This window comes from Cyanistes caeruleus, chromosome 11 (assembly GCF_971803275.1).
Source record: "Cyanistes caeruleus chromosome 11, bCyaCae1.hap1.1, whole genome shotgun sequence".
Taxonomy (NCBI): domain Eukaryota; kingdom Metazoa; phylum Chordata; class Aves; order Passeriformes; family Paridae; genus Cyanistes; species Cyanistes caeruleus.
In genome coordinates, this window is record NC_141711.1 from 13,675,528 (window position 1) to 13,686,810 (window position 11,283).

Here is an 11,283-nt window from a genome sequence, read left to right on the forward strand (position 1 = left end):
GTTCTACAAAAATGCTTTGTTCCTAATCTTCTGAGCTGTCCTTCATTAGGCATGCAAAACTCATTCTTGTGAAATTTGACTTAAGGTAAAACAGGAAAAGTTTATATCCTATACAGCTATAACAGGACATACATATCTGAAATTTCATTCAAATGGTCAAGCAAGTAGAGCCAAGTAGGGTTTTTTGCAGAAATTCTGACAGGTCTAAATTCACTGTGGTTAGCACAGATATTATTTCTTAAACAAAGACTATGCATATATATTTTCTGATCCAAAGAATAATGCTTTACTTCTGCAGGAATTGGAAGATATTTCTTGTTGTGATCTTCAAAGGGACAGCACTGATACTTATTTTGTAACAATATATGTTTTACTAATTATTCAAATGTTGAAGACTTAAAAAAATCATTCCAGCCTTAAAAAATTTTCCCTCTTATCAGAACCTTGTGTTCCTTAGTAATATAGCATTTGCAAAATGTAATTAAAGTTGGCTTTTAAAATGCCTCTTGTAAGCTGAAAGCAGAGTCTCTCTTCATGCAGTTAGCAACATTTCAACTCACATATGTAAATATTTCTTAAAACTCTAGCCAGCTTTTCTCTACCACCAGTAAACCTACAAAAAGATAGGAACATCTCAGGGAAAAACACATTTACATTTTTAATCTCCTGACTAGAAATATAGTATATTTGTGCTCTAGAAATACAAACACACTTTCAGAGAGGGGAAGAAAAGCCCAGAAAGAAACCACAGGTAAATCTGAAAAATCGGGATCATAGATACATGGAAAAGTTCCTGTCTTTAAGTGTGCCTGGTGGACCTTACTCATAACTACTGCACATAAAGGATGGGCCACAGCAATAACTGGAACTCTAAAATGTGGAATCCACAGGAAAGTTCTCTCAATCCACTGTTGCCTTATGGCTTCTAGGAAGTTATGCAGCTTACAGCTCCCTGACTATCCAAATAGCACTAAAAGTGAAGTAAATTTGTCTAGCCACCATGATTACGATTTTTTGTCTTACCCTAAAGTTGAAGCACTTCAAGGGTACTTGTTATCAAGTCATGGATTGTGTTTGACTTTAAAGTTTCCATATCTATGGCTCCTCACTTTAGTGTGGGTTTGAAAGTAAGTGTTGTAGAAATTCCAGTGCAGAAATAATACAGCAGGTAGCAGCTTATCTTTATGTCAACACAAAACATAAATAATGCCTCATTTGGTCATGTTGTGTTAGCTACTGATTTAATCCTAACGTAGCAAAGACTAACAGTTAATTTTGCAAGTTATTAGCAGTCACAAAGAAGAATGAGTGACTAAGGATTAAGAGTATCATTTTAGAATTCTGGTAGTATTCAGGTTCAGTAACACCCAGACCTGATCGGGTACAAAGAAAAGCTTTGATGGAAAGTAAGACATGACATGTCTTATCCTCTTCCACAAAAGAACATTCCTGGATCACGGTAGACATAAATCTGTATTACTCATGCTAATCCTTACACTTTTTGATGAGCTACCGGCAAGGGATCTAAAACTTAAATGTGGAAGTTATTATGACACAAAGCACATGAACAGAGGCATCACTTTGCACTGTATAGCTCGACATTTTCAAATGTAAATAACTTTCTGTTTCTGGAATATATTTGAACACATGAGCTATAAATGAAATATAATAAATAATAAATAAACATTAAATAACAGGTGTGAATTCTTCACCTTGGACCACTCTAACAGGTATTTTTATTTATCTCATGTTTTTCAGTGATCACACCTTTTGGTCAGTTTCCATTTTGTGTAAGCCTACTCTTTATCCAAAACAGTTTAATCAAATCCAGTATGTAGCTGCATGCTTTAAAAACAACTCTTTGTTGTGGCATTAACAATAGCCTGCAGCTACCAACAATTCACAGTTACAACGACTGACAGTTCTATTAATTGCCATACAACTTTTAGTAAAAAAATTCACTGCCCAATTTATAATATCAACTAATTGTTTTGAAAGGGGAAAAAACCATTTTGTTGTAAACATGATTTCCAATAATGGAATGGATGAGTCCAAATAAATAATAGGTGAGTATATTTGAAACTTGTAAAAAAAATACATAGGTATGTCTGCAGCCATTGTGGTTATTTTTTAAACTACAAGTTTTAGAACCAGATTTAATATTAAACCTAGCTCATAGCTCTTAAGCATATGGAAGATGAAGATTGTGAGAGTAGCTAGCAGTCCTTACTTTTTAATTACAATTACAATATATTATGACATCTTTAAGAAGGTATGGTCTTCACATCATGCCCCTTTCAATATGAGAGTTTCAACAGTGAGTATGGTGGGACAGTAAGCTAATAGTAACAAAAGTCTTAGTCATGTGCTTTGTCTGAAGGCAGGTGACATTTCTGATAGGATTTGGTGAGCATAAATTAAACTGACCTTGGAAGAAACCTTAATGTCCTCATGTGCATAAAGCAGTAGGAGCTATCTATATGCAGTTTCACACCTCATGAACTTTTACACATTATTCATCTAAATCAGAGATCCAGACACAAAATCTGGCACTTGGGACTTTATGTGGATTTCTGATATTCCATAGCAAATGTGGAGTTCTGAAATAAAGGGTTACATTTAAATGATTTACAGACGTAGGGGCAGGATAGTGGGGAGAGGGTTATTGCCATTATTTTATTCCAGATGCACACCTAAAGTGTAGATAATCATTGTTCTGCCTAAGTGCTGCTTCAAAATATCACACTGGAGAGAGCACAGTGAAGCCACTGTGTGAAGACTGATTATACAGAACATCGGTGGAGACTGCAGAATTTCCTGGCATCTGGCACCCCGTTTAAGTGAAGAGCTTGTCATACGCTGGCTTTTCAGCTGTGGCGTGTCACCTCGAGTCTGCACTGCTACGGTGTGGGTGAAATGACACAGCTGATGTGCCAGGATGTGACATACCTTTAATTTCACATGCCAAGCATGGCTGCGTCCCCCACTGTGAAATGTTGCAGGGGCATATTTTTCATGTGATGTTACATTGTTTTGCTGGACTATTTGCTCCAGATTGAAGTCCAATTAGCATTTGGGATGAGAGAAGAAATGTTAGCCGAGCTGTTTGAATGGGACACTTTCATTGGAGGCTGTTTTTAATCTCATAATGCTAAGCACCATTGCTACCATCATTTATTTTATGTCCAGCAGATAAATTAATTTTCTGAATTGAACTAACAAATAAGACACATGGTAAATACATGAGAGAAACCTCGACAAAATTTTTTTATGGCAGAAGTCAAAACAAGAACAAAATGGCAAAAGGTACTGTATGTCCTTTATACAGAAATCAACAAAATATATGTTTTAACACACAAACACAAACACATATATATATTAACATATTATCAAAACTTCCAGAAATGTGTTAGGTTTTCCTACGGAAATGACAAAATATACAGAACAAGACAGCTTAAGAAACCTATGACAATAGCCGAAATACCAAAGGGATACAGTGCAATCACAGAAATAATCTTTCATGTTAGGACACTCAAATTTAAAAATTTCCAACTACAGTCACAAGCATATAGTTGAAACACAAAGTTGTGAAACAAAGTTTTTGACAGGACACTTCTTAAAAAGACAAAAAATATCTATATCACTTGGCTTTGAAATGTTACATAAAATGATATGTAAATAACACAGGCTCTTCTCAACCGCCTCTTTATGAATTTGTTTCTTTAAACATCACCTGCTCTCCACCTCCATGTCTGCCTTTGTACCTCTTGCAGAAAGCATATTTCACATCTTTACTCAAGCAGGGATGTAAAATACTGACCATTTGATGATTAGCAAATATTCCAATGCAGTTAAGCCCTTATTCTTCCCAAATATACAATATCTAACAATTTTCTTTTTCTCGGTAATAAATAAGCTTTTAAAAAATACAAACATAAATGCTACTAGAGGTACTTTGAGTAGCAAGTTACCCAGGGTAACTCTCTCTCTCTGAGCCTATTTAATTACTTGCTCTTTCTGCTAAAAAAAACATGTAATTTGCCTAATGCAAAAAGGGTTTGGTAATCCAAAGGATTTTCTCTTTTTGCCACAAAAAAGATGCGGTGCAAACCACCGATTTGGTTATTACTTGACACTCCAGTGAGCCAGTGCCCAACTCAAGCCAAAGTAAAAGCAGTTCAAACAGTGGCATCCTGGGTATCCTATGGCCATCCCAAAAATTCCACTGTTGCTATTTTGACTCAGTAGTGGGGAAGATGACAACTCATTGAGTCATCATAGATACTTCATCTATTCAAATTCTAAGACACATACAGGATGAACATAGCCTTTTACACATGTAATAGCCCTATTATTTCTGTGCATTTCTATTATAAAAAGTCACAAAGGGATCCTTAACTATAGTTCCCTTATGGTAATGAATATTTTTCAAAATTTAGTGGAGAAATTATGCAATTGTTGCCAGGATTTGAATATTAAAAAAAAAAAAAAGGGCAAAAGAAAGAAAGAAAAAGCATGAACAATCATTACTACCTTCTCAGAGTACAATTAGCATTGAATCATCAGTAAATGCAGTGTGAATAGTCTGCCAAATTTACACCCAGAACTATCAGAGAAAATAATTTTGAAATATAAAAAGAGCTCTGAAAACTAGATGCAAGAATGTAAACAAGAGCTATTCCTTTTATTCTGAATTACCCACCTGACTCAGTGCCATCATTTTCTAGGGTAGGGCAATGAGAAAGAAAAGAGAAAAGCTTAAATATTATTTCCCTTTACTCTTTAAGTGAAGAGATGGCTGTAGAAAACATAAAAATCTGAAAGGGTACATTTTCTCTTGTGATTGCAAAAGTTGGGATGTGTGGTAAAGCCTGGGGCCTTTTAGCTGTGTTCAAATTTGTGATGTTATTTTAAAAAAGGAATAATTGGTGAAAAATTAGAAGATTAAAATGCTTCCCACAACTCCCCTAACAATTTCATGCAAATACCTTAACTGCACATCCCTTATTCTTCATCTCCTGTTAACCCTTTCCAGTGCCATGAGGAGCTCTTTACACTGGGTCATACATGAGCCTAGGCATAAAGTTAAATCCACAGCCTGGGACATTTCTATCACAATGATAAGTATGCAGCAAAAAAAACCCATAAGTACATTGATTAAATTATTTGTCTTAGACTTTTAACTGAAACTATCATGTCTTTATGTGAGATACATTAAAACTGCAAACCAGTCTGTGAACACGAGTTCACTGTAACTGGCTGGCAAGTGGACTGGCTGCACATTTATTGGTGTAGTCTTTTCACATAAATCATAGCTGTCCAAAGTCTAATCGGATTTTCCCTGGCTGCCAACATTCCCAAAGGCTTCTGCACCATCAGCTTGGCAGCTCCCTGAGCATGGCCCAGCCACGCAGAGTGGAGCCTCCAGGGAGGCTCCTTCTGTTGTGCACATCCCTCCATGGCCAATTAAACTGGCTCCAGAGTCACCTTGTGCTCTGGATGGTGCAAAGAGCCTGCAGTGCAGTCAGGACTAGGGCCAAGGCGTTGTCAGATCAGATCCTAAGATTGGGGAAAGAAAGCTCTCAAAGAGAAATTTCAGAGTTACTTTCACAGCTCATTGCGGAAGCACCACACAAATAACCTTCTTGTGAAATAAAACCCTGCCCCATGATAAAAGCTGGAAATGAAAGCATTCTCACCTCAACACAGAGCAGCTTCATACCCAGCAAAGCAGAACTTCAAAACACCGTTATGGTTGTTGACCACGGAAATTTCTAAAAGAAGCCTCAGAAAATACTATGCACTATATTTTCTAGGTATTACAGATGAAAAGATATTAAGAAAGATCCCTCTTTTAGGAATAATTTTAAGGTTTATGTTGCTTGCAAAAAATTTTAAGTTTATTAAATATATGGCATTATTCAGTACAGCATTTTTATTGTTGTACTATACAATGACAATCACCTATAAAATGCTGACTAACCAGCAGCAGCTTTTGAAGAACTTGCTGGAGTTGCAAACCAAACTTTCTCAGAAGTTTGAGCTATAAGCTGAGAAAGCTGAAATATTAAGGAAAGAATAAATTGAAATAATTAATAAAAGCTGGCAGCTGACTGCACAGTGCTGTCAGAAACTGAAGATTCAAGATCTAACATGACAGTTACCTGTAACCTCAAACACTTTATAAGCACATCATAAAAATGTGGAGGTATGCAAAAAAGACTTGAGGAAACAGCTGTTTAAAGACATTAATTAACAGTGAAATGCAAACAAGAACTATTTAAGGAAGAATGCTTTTTTATGAACATGTGCATATCAAATCATTTGTAATTTCATGGAACAAAAAAAAAAAAAATCATTCCAAACCAAACAAGGAAAGAACTCAGTTGCTGTGGATTCAGTAACTTACAATCATTTGTATTTAGCAGAGGGTCCTCTATTAGGAGAAATATTTTCTGTTTAAAGTAACAGAAAACGAAATCCTGATCCCCATATATTTCAAATAGGGCATGATATGGATCAGTAATGAATAATAAAGTAGGATTCTAAGACCCCAGACTTCAGGTTATTTCTATCTTAACAGCAGCCTTTTTGTGGACCCTAAGTGAATCTTTCTGGTTTTATGCTTCAGCTTTCCTATCTGAGAAAGGGGAATTAAAAAATTATTCTTCAGATGTATTTCTATATTTTTAGAAAATACCAGGCATGTAAAATGTCATAACACATTCTTGGTGAGATAACAAAGTGATACAGTAATAAACAAAGCCTTATTGACACTCTGAAGTACATATAAGTTTTTGCATTTAAGGTGTCTTGTGGGACTCTGAACTGAATATGGGCAAAAATTATCTTGGGAAAAAAAAAAAAAAGCTTAAAATAATTCCAGTGTATCAAATAAGAGAGTCAGAAACTAATAATGGGACTAATGGCAAGATTTTTTTTCCTTTTTGATTCATTCAAATGGCAGCATCCAACTTCTGTAAAAATAAAGTTGGGAGCATGCAGCTGCAGAGCTGTGCAGAAGCAGGGGTGGTGTGCCCAGTAAGAGTTGTGCCCTGTAGACCACAACTCACTATAAATCCATCTATCCAGCAATTACACACTGCAGCCTGAACCCTCTACTCAAAAGGGCACTGGTACACATTGCACTGAAACCAATAATTATACTCACCCATGCCAGTTCACAGCACAGAGATTCCTCTCTCAGGAACCAATCATTAAGGGCTTCCCAATGGTCCACAACACTACTACCAGTTGCATATCTTTGAATATTCCTGATAAATGTATTCCAAACTTTCATGAGGAAGATCAATAATCATGATTAGATGAAAACTGCTTTTTTCTTACAGGAATATTCATGAAAAAGAAGAGTAATTGTTTTTGTATGAACATTGCTGAAACGCATGGGAAGTTTTTTGATATGAACAAGTATATTTTCTTCCATGTTCTCTCTCCTCATTGATTAAGTTCATGAAAGGAAACAAAACTGCTTGCTGGCCTGCATGGCAATAGCAGCTACAAGGTAACCAAATCAATAGGGAAGTGATTTTGTGCTGAGCAAGTAATTTTTAAACTGTATTTTACCATCCTTGCAAAAATAGATAATGAAAAACACATAATGTATACTTGTAAGAGAGAGGATTGGACATTTCTTAACACCAACTCTGTTGCAACTTCCATTGGACTGCAGGAGCACCTCTACATATTAAATTTGTACCTGGTATTAGGGAGGGGGAAAGATGGCAGACCCCAAAGGGAAGTTAATACACAGCAGATTGTCTTTCTATTACAAAAAAGACTGATGGAAACTGGTCAACAAGGGATGAGGAAAACACATCAGAAATCATTTGTTCTTCTTATGGGGAGTCATGTAGAGATAACATTCTTCTTCTAGTAGATTTTTTTAAAACATGAAATTCCATGCAGAAACTATGGACAAAGTCCTGCAGAACTGAAGGATTCCTTTGCTCAGTATTAGAAGTTCAAGTGTTCAATAGCTACTCAAGGGTTTACTGCTTTTCCGGCTCTAAGACAGACTTTCCCCAGAAGCAAAACCAAAAGTGCTGCCCAGCTGTGCCCCTACATCTGTGAGCTGCTTGGCAGGTAGGTAAATGTATAAAACAAAATTGAAATAACTACAAAGGCAGTTCAAAAACCTTTCAACTTAAAAAAAAACAAAACCCTACTTTTAATACTTTTTAAATCTCAATAATGAAATGAGTTGTGTTTTTCTTTGCACTGCTCTCACTCGTTTGGCCTGTCAGGATGTGCAGTATCACTGTTACAACACTGACCTTTAACATCACTAAAAGTCAGTAAGATCATGGAACAGCAGAGCCCATTCTCCACTCTCACCTGTGACCCACTTTGGCACATTCATGTCATGGCAGGAACAGCCTGGGAAATCTAACACTTAGATTTTTCCATTGTGTATTTATAGCAAGTGGGAGTGAAAGCACAGAAACTGTTGAGTCTGTGTTGTCAAGAACTGAATATAGATTCTTAGACTACCACACACATGGGCTATAAGTGTATCATAGCTCATAGGTTTTGATCCACTTAGCTCTTTAATGAGCTCTAATTATAGCTAAAAAACCCAAAATAACAACATTTATTTAAAAGCATCCAGTACTCATATGAATACATCAAGACATGGAAAGATTTACTCTCCTCAGAGGTGTTCGGCATAAGCTTCTTATCCACACAGGTGTTTTGAGTGGGCTCTTTTGCCCAAAAATGTCCTCAAGGGGCAGTGGGGATTAATGCTGCTTTAAGAGGCCTTCCAGGACACAGCTGCCCCCTTTCATCACAGGGCTGCAGGGATTCCCAGGTGCGAAGTGTTTCACTGACTGTGAAATTCATTATATCAACAGTAACCCAGCTGATGCCATGGCCAAACCCATCAGGAAAGTCTGTAAGAATTCCACTGTGTTTGGCAACTATAATGAAATTATACCTTTTCTAATGATCAGAATTATTGATTACCACAAAGAGAAACTGGATTACAACAGCATCCTGTTTGCCACACCCATGCACTTTGGTTTCACCACATTCTGAACAGGCAACGCCAACTTTTTGTGATCCCAAGCAAAAAGCTGAAGTGGATGAATAACGTGGTAGGTGGTTTTACAACTCCCTGTGGCCAGCATAAGGATGCTGTAAGTCCTGATGGTGTTGATGCCAAGAGAAAAAAAAATCAGCAGTCTCTCTTCCATGGATCTCTAGAGAACATTAAAGAGCAGTGCTGGTGTAGGCATGAGGACTGCGGTTAAATGTGGTCAGCACCTATACCTGGGAGAAACGGTGCAGGTGTTTGCTTCATTTCAAAGCAATCGGTCATTGTCACTGGACTGTGAAGCGGGAATGACTGTACCCAAAGGTGAAACAAGTTCAGAAAGCACAAGCAAATTCAAAAGATGGGTCCTGAGCGAAGTTCTGTAACTAATGTACAGAGGATTAAGAAAAAAAAAAAAATTAAAAAAAATAAAGGAGGGGCGGGGAGAGAGAGAAAGCAGGATTTGGGGATTTCTCTATTTCTCTTCCTACCAGCCCTAGCCACTTCGGTACTCCACTGGGACTGGAACTCCCCAGCACTAAATCGGCACAGAAAGAATAATTATCAGCACGTATTTTTGAACTCTCGAGTGAGCGGCAGAAAGCTCAGCTCTGGGAGGGAGGGAGGGCAGCTTTAGGGACTCCCGTTCCGGGCTGTGCCGCGAAGCCCATTCCCGAGCCGCTCCTGGCCCGTTCCCGACCGCTCCCTGCCTTCCCTCACGGCCCGTTCCCGACCGCTCCCGGCCTTCCCTCACGGCCCGTTCCCGACCGCTCCCGGCCTTCCCTCACGGCCCGTTCCCGACCGCTCCCTGCCTTCCCTCACGGCCCGCTCCCGACCGCTCCCTGCCTTCCCTCACGGCCCGTTCCCGACCGCTCCCTGCCTTCCCTCACGGCCCGTTCCCGACCGCTCCCTGCCTTCCCTCACGGCCCGTTCCCGACCGCTCCCTGCCTTCCCTCACGGCCCGCTCCCGACCGCTCCCTGCCTTCCCTCACGGCCCGCTCCTGGCCGCCCCTCACGGCCGGCGCTTCCCGCGTACTGCGGCGCCCCCTGGTGGCGCGCGGGGCGCAGCGCGGGCACGGCCCGGGCACCCCGGGTGTGTTCCAGCGCGTACCGCGCACAACCGCGGCCCTCGCTCCGCACACCCTAAACGCGCATCGTTACCCCCTAAACCCCACAAAAACACCCGTCTGCGTCGTCCCCGTGGAGATTTCTTCTCGGAGATTTCGTTTTTGCTGTGATTTGGATGGAATGGGAGATTATTAAAAAAACTAAGGAAGTTATTCCTTTTTTAATTAAAAAAGGAAGTAATTTCCTTTTTTAGCAAATTTTTAGCAATCATAAAAAAATATCTCCACAAAATATTTTGGTTTTATACTTTGAATAAAGATTTCATTTTGTATTCTATTTCTTGGTACGAATTTATCTTTCCTTAAAATATACTGTAAGTGCAGAAACAGGGGAAGCAGCTCAACAAAAAACATATGCATGCCACTTACATGGGTGACCCTGAGAGAAGGGCACTTCACCCTCTGCTGCTTGTGTAATTCCGAAACAATGAATTCTCTTTTTTAAAGAAACATTTTTCTTTGTGTGAGTACTCCTTTATTGTACTTCTTGTGACTAATGAGATCCTGACAAATCTTTGTCAATGTAGTAGGGGAAATAGTTTAAAGGACTTGGTTTCACATCATTCTAATACCTCTTGAAGTTGTTTTTAAGAGGACAACCATTACTCAAAAAAATTCTAGAGTCCAAATTCTTCTTTCATTATGCTATCTCCTGAAATTTTTCATCTGACCAGTGCAGCAGATGAAAAACAAGGAAATAATTACAGCTCCACAATTCTGCAGGCAAGCCAACAGCAATCTAATGTCCTAGAAACACATGTTTTCCATAAAACATTACATATCAGATGGATTAATGGATCAAAATGTTCTCCCTCTTCTGATGTCAGAGAGGCAGAAGTGTTTGGTGCACAAGTCAGTTCTGAGTGCTTTATTCCAGCTGAGAGCTCTCCATCAACAGAACAATTCTCTCCTGATTAATTACAACCAGCATCTGGCTCCTCTGTTTCACCTGAACAGCAAAAAATGTCAGACCAGTATGGAGATATCTGTCCTTCCATGTAATACTTAGTGAAACCCATACTACAGCATGTAGTAGTTAATTATTACACACTAGCTATGTAACTCTTGGAATAAAGTAATGGTATGAATCACAGCATTAGC

At 38.7% G+C, this 11,283-nt stretch overlaps 1 long non-coding RNA gene across 1 annotated transcript; it reads right to left on the reverse strand.

Moving 5' to 3' along the window:
- Positions 1-5,878: 5,878 nt before the first annotated feature.
- Positions 5,879-9,668, reverse strand: LOC111935124 (uncharacterized). The gene is made up of 2 exons (XR_002867609.2): positions 9,547-9,668; positions 5,879-9,441 (listed from the first exon to the last, which is right to left on the reverse strand). It is a non-coding gene; the product is annotated as an uncharacterized LOC111935124 (long non-coding RNA).
- Positions 9,669-11,283: the final 1,615 nt, after the last annotated feature.